This window comes from Carettochelys insculpta, chromosome 30, assembly GCF_033958435.1.
Source record: "Carettochelys insculpta isolate YL-2023 chromosome 30, ASM3395843v1, whole genome shotgun sequence".
Lineage (NCBI taxonomy): Eukaryota > Metazoa > Chordata > Testudines > Carettochelyidae > Carettochelys > Carettochelys insculpta.
The window spans coordinates 4,736,813-4,742,812 of NC_134166.1; positions in this window are offsets into that span (position 1 = coordinate 4,736,813).

Consider the following 6,000-nt stretch of genomic DNA (forward strand, 5'->3'; position numbering starts at 1 on the left):
TGTCAGAAAAAGCCACCTAGAACAGTCAACCTAGCCTGGTATCATTCTTCTTCTACTTTGGGGCAGCTTAGAACAAAACCATCCAGCATCATCCTTCGAGTCTGGAGTGGTCTAGAATGGGCATCTAGAACAATTTATCTCATACAGGTGACATAGTCCAGAAACTAGTATCTAGAATGTGTAATCAAGATCTAGTACATCAACCAGTCTGGCCAAGAACAGACTGTCTAGACTGGTCCATTTCATCTCATATCCTGACCCAACTTCAGCCAATGCGGGATGCTCCAGAAGCAGAGGAGGTACCTCAAGGGCTCTGCATTTACCCGCACCCTCCTTGTGTCTTATAGGAACATGTCCAGAAACCACAGACAACCTGGTAAACAGCCACTTGACTAATAGCAGCAGCAGAGTCTGAAGCAGTGGGATGCAGACAAACAGACAGGCAGACTGACTGAACCCTCCTATCTTTTGCTGCCATGCTTTGTTAACGAGATGCTCTTACTACCTCCATTTCCCCTGGTCCTCATGCCGCTCCTTGAAGCCATCTCCTCATCATTAGGAGCAGGAAATGAGCTCTCTAGGCTAATGAGCCATGGGCAAAGCAAAAGATGGAGCTGGTTGTGGGGTTTTTTTTTTATACTTCATTTCTTTAAGCTGTCCATTGACTCTTCCACCCTTGTGGGGATGTCATGGCGACAGCTGCCATGAACACAAGTGAAAACTGCTAATGAGTGGCTAATATTGGGATGCTAATTAAGCCTTCTTGGAGAGGCAGTTGCTGTCAGCCCAAATCAGAGTTTATAGAGTCTTGGAGAAAGGGATTTGGTGGGGAAAACTCAGAGTTGCATGCTAGTGAGGGGACCTCAGAGACCCCCAAAGGGGCAGTGATTTGGATTCCCATCCCTTCACAAACTGGGATTTCAGGCTCAGCAACTAATTGAACCCTAGAGCCATCCTCCAGCAAGTCAATGGCAGAGCTAGGAAGAGAACTCAGATGCCCTGATGCCTCCTCCCTCCACCCCCAGCCTCCTTTTCAGTAGATGACACTGCCTTGCACAGCCAGGATTCCTGGGTACTGTTCCTATTTTAGGAGGAAGAGTATAGCCTAGTGGATAAAGCAGGGGACTGGAAGACAAGATTCATTCATTCTCTTCCCACCTCTGACACTGGCTTGCTGTCTCACCTTGGAAAAAAATCACACTGCAGCTCTGTGCCTCAGTTTCCCCACCTGTGAAACACTTTGCTTTCTGTTTCATAGGGAGTGGAGATGGAGATCCTTCAATAAACAGCAGCAAACTGTGCTAATCCTTTGGCAAAAACCAGCTGCATAATTACCTCCAAGCTAATTTCTTCTCTGAAGCACCCTGCCTTAACCCCTCATTTCACCTTTTAAGAAATACAAGCTCAGTCGTTTGCCACTGGGGATTGAATGAAGCCGAACCAAGGCACTTGGGTCCTATTGCTAAGAGACAATTCTCTGGAGCACAGAAGAATCTCCAGGCTCAGATGCAGCGGCTGCCATCAAATTACCTCTTTTCTTTCATCATGAAAGTGACTCAAGATTTGGATGCACGACAGGGTTAGCAACTTATCTCTGGGGAATGGCAAAATAATACAGTTAAGCAGAAGTCAAGGATATTTAAAGGGACTTTTTCTTTGAAGCAGACCAAAATCTGACCTCCCTACTTTTCCCATCCATTTACAAAGTCCACAGCAATTTTACTGTCTGGGTGTGGGTGGCAACCCTGTTTAAACCAAATGCTCTGGAGTTGTTTTTCATAACAAACAAATAAAGATTATAGTTCCTTGGTTCATTATCAGCAACCCTACAATAAACAAACCACCGCCTGCTCCTCCATCTTTATGAATGACTCTGCAATAACAAATCAGCCTGCACAAATCAGCCACCCAGAGCTGCCGTACCATAACACATTTATTGTCGTCTGATCCTGGCAAGTAACCCTACACTGAACAAAAGTCATGCGTGCATCCCAGGGCTCACGAACCACCCTACAATAACAAATCAGTAATAATTGTAATTTCCACCCACTTTCAGCCTCTGTATGCTGACTGAGTGAAGCAAAGGGCCTTGGGGTAAATGAAAAACAGGGGCAAAGTTGCTTTGGCTACGTCTACACGTGAAGCCTACATCGAAATAGCTTATTTCGATGTTGCGACATCGAAATAGACTATTTCGATGAATAACGTCTACACGTCCTCCAGGGCTGGCAACGTCGATGTTCAACTTCGACGTTGCTCAGTCCAACATCGAAATAGGCACAACGAGGGAACGTCTACACGGCAAAGTAGCACACATCGAAATAAGGGAGCCAGGCACAGCTGCAGACAGGGTCACGGGGCGGACTCAACAGCAAGCCGCTCCCTTAAAGGGCCCCTCCCAGACACACTTTCATTAAACAGTGCAAGATACACAGAGCCAACAACTAGTTGCAGACCCTGTATATGCAGCACGGACCCCCAGCTGCAGCAGCAGCAGCCAGAAGCCCTGGGCTAAGGGCTGCTGCCCACGGTGACCACAGAGCCCCGCAAGGGCTGGAGAGAGAGTATCTCTCAACCCCCCAGCTGATGGCCGCCATGGAGGACCCCGCTATTTCGATGTTGCGGGACGCGGATCGTCTACACGTCCCTACTTCGATGTTGAACGTCGAAGTAGGGCGCTATTCCCATCCGCTCATGGGGTTAGCGACTTCGACGTCTCGCCGCCTAACGTCGATTTCAACTTCGAAATAGCGCCCAACACGTGTAGACGTGACGGGCGCTATTTCGAAGTTACTGCCGCTACTTCGAAGTAGCGTGCACGTGTAGACGCAGCCTTTGTTTTCAGTCCAGCTGTGCAACTTGGGGTTGATTCCAATGCCCAGTTTTCCTTGCAAGCTGACTACTTGGGAAGCTGCCCAGGAGAGAGTCAAATGCAGCCCAGCTGATTAGCACAGTGCCCACAGCCAGCAGCATATATTTCCTCTGGTAGTGCACATCTGCACATGCCTTGGTGCACATAAAATTTATTCCACACACGGATGGGTTAAAATATAGAGGGAACATTGCTAAGGCCCTGTCCCTACTAGGGAACATCACTAAGGTGATGAGTGACAGAGATGCAAGCTTCTAAGGTAGATGTGCTCCACTGGCGCTCTGCACTTTGGTGCAGGCCCAGTTTTGCACTCGTGCAGCATATCTGATGCAAGCACACAGGCCCATGCCGCACCTCCACACTGGAAAGAGGGCAGGAAGGGGTGCAGATCCAGCACACTGAAAGCTCTTAAACCTGCATTCAAGCATGGATGGTGGAGGGGTTTGGGCAACAGCATATAGTAAATCTGCACCATAGACCCAGATTTTGGTTGCCAGCATGGCCGAGGATCGAACCAAGGACCTTCAGAGCTAAAAGCTGATGAAGGTCCCAAGATGGGGCTATAACACATTCATCCAGCACAAACTTGGACAGTACCAGTCACTCCCTACTGGGTACAGCTACATGAGAAGCCAGAACCTCAATGGCATTTAGGTGTCTAATTTGCAATGGGAGTTAGGCACCTCCTTAATTCTGACCCCAGAGCCTCATAAGCACTGAGGTGCCTTTGTGCTGACAGGTGGCCATGGGGGTGATTCCCAGGATCAGAGAATGAGACTCTGTGTCTGTTTGATCTCCCCAGTGTATCAGTATAGATGCTGCTACGCTGTCTGAAGGCAAATGTTCTCTAATGCAAGCCCAGCCTGAGCAGGGTGATGGGACTTCCCCTCTGTTACACACTTTATCTGTCAAGGCCTTTGGCTATGCAAGGGTCCCTCTGCCATCAGCTATCTAGGATTCCTGACTGCAGGACATGATAAAGGAGCCATATTTTTAGACCACAAGGCTGGGCTTATCTCACTTGACAGGGTGCTTTTATGTTGGGTCAGGAGATTTTTTTTTTTTCAGGCTGCAAACATCTGCTCTTCTCTTGTACCTCATGGAGCAGGTCATTTGTATTCTCCTGGTGTAGCAGTGCCAATAGTAGAACCCAAGAGTTCCAGTCGCTCCGCACTCGTTGTTGCTGTAACCACTAGACCACACTTTCTTTCCAGAAGCAAGCCCAGAGGCCAGGATGCCTGGTTCTAAGTCCTACCCTGTAACCACCAGATCACCTTCCACCTCTAGATCTAAAAATAGAACCTAGGCATCCTGCCACTCCAACAGCTGGACCCCGACTTCTCTCACAGAGCTAAGACACAAACTGAGGAATCCTGACAATCGAGGCCTCTGCTGTAACCATTAGATCACACTTTTCCCACCAGCCTCCTGGTTCCTACATCCCCACCTACCAGAGCTGGGTATAGCTAGAACCCAAGATTCCAGCTCACCATTATGCAATTCTTCCTTGTTAGTGATCCACAGCAAATCTACTTCTTCTCCCACACTGGAGCCAGCAAACCTTGAGGGCCTGATTGCTGATGTGATCTCACTATAACCCTGTCAGTCTGGAGAGGAGTGACTTTTTTTTTTTTACTGATACAGTTACACCAGTATAATGTCTACGTCGGGGTGAGCAAACTTCTTAGGTCAGGCCCCAGTTTTCACCCCGCAGTTAGTAGACCCCACAGCCTGTCTAATGTCATACAAAGTGACCGAAATTTTGGTTATGTTCATACAGGACATCTATCCGGGATGGTCTAGACAGTGCTTGGTCCTGCCATTAGGGCAGGGAACTGGACATGATGACCTCTCGAGGTCCCTCCCAGTTCTAGTGTTTTGTGATTCTATGATTCTAGGAAACTCTTTTGTATCCGGCAGCCCCAGGACTGGGAGGTTGCCGGATATTCAAATATTCTGGATAAGAGAGAGGTATACCTAGCCATGCATAACACTAAAGAAAAACAAGGTTAGATATTAAGAAACAAACAAAAATGTATTCAGAGTACTTGATTTACCAACAACAGTAGTAGTGTATATTGTCAACTTATACCGTATTTGCTGAATTTATTTGTATTTACTTTCACTATACTGTACTTATGGGAAACCTAACTAAAAGTTATTTGTGGTTAAAATGCGGGGTTTTTTTGAGAGTTTCAAATGATAGAATGCAGGATATGAAAGAGTTTACTGTATAAAAAAGAAACACTTTTGGCATGTGTAAGAAAATAAGTCTGTAGAATGTAAAAACTTCATTAATCGGGATATCAATGTAAATACACATACACAAAAAGGGCTTGTCTACACTAGCTCCCTACTTCGAAGGGAGGATGGTAAGTAGGGTGTCGGGAGATTATTAATGAAGTGCTACAGTGCATATGCAGCACCTCATTGAGCTAATTCTTCCCTGCGGCAGCTCTGAAGTTTTAAACGTCAAAGTGCCAGCTCGCGTCTAGCCACAGCTCACCCGATGGTGTTTCAAAATGCCTGGCAACTTCAAAGTCCCTTTACTCCTCAAAATTTTGAGGAGTAAAGGGACTTGGAAGTTGCCCAGGCACTTTGAAGTACCGGTGGGTGAGCCACAGCTACACACGAGCCGGCACTTCAAAGTTTAAAACTTCAGAGCTGCTGCAGGGGAGAATTAGCTCAATGAGGTGCTGCATATGCACCGCAGCACTTCATTTTCATAATCTCCCAACACCCTACTTACCATCCTCCCTTCGAAGTAGGGAGCTAGTGTAGACACAGCCAAACAGTAACATATTTCAATATTTTAATAGGATGGGTGAAGCTGAGACCCAGCAGCCGATCATACTGTGCCCCCACCTTATGAAATTTCATGCCCCTCAAACTTTGCTTACCCCTGGGCATGTGCCTTATACCATTCTAGGTTATTCCCCTTGCCAAGCAGGGCTAAGCACCTTTACGCTGCTATAACTGGGTTCACACTAGGGCGATGTTGTACTGGTGTAACTACACCAACACAGTGTCTTGTGTAAACTCAATTTCCAGCCTGCTCTGCTGATGTAAAGGGGTCAGAAGTGGGCCCATTCAGACTCCTTTTTGCAGCCCGAGTGGTACAAATGGGT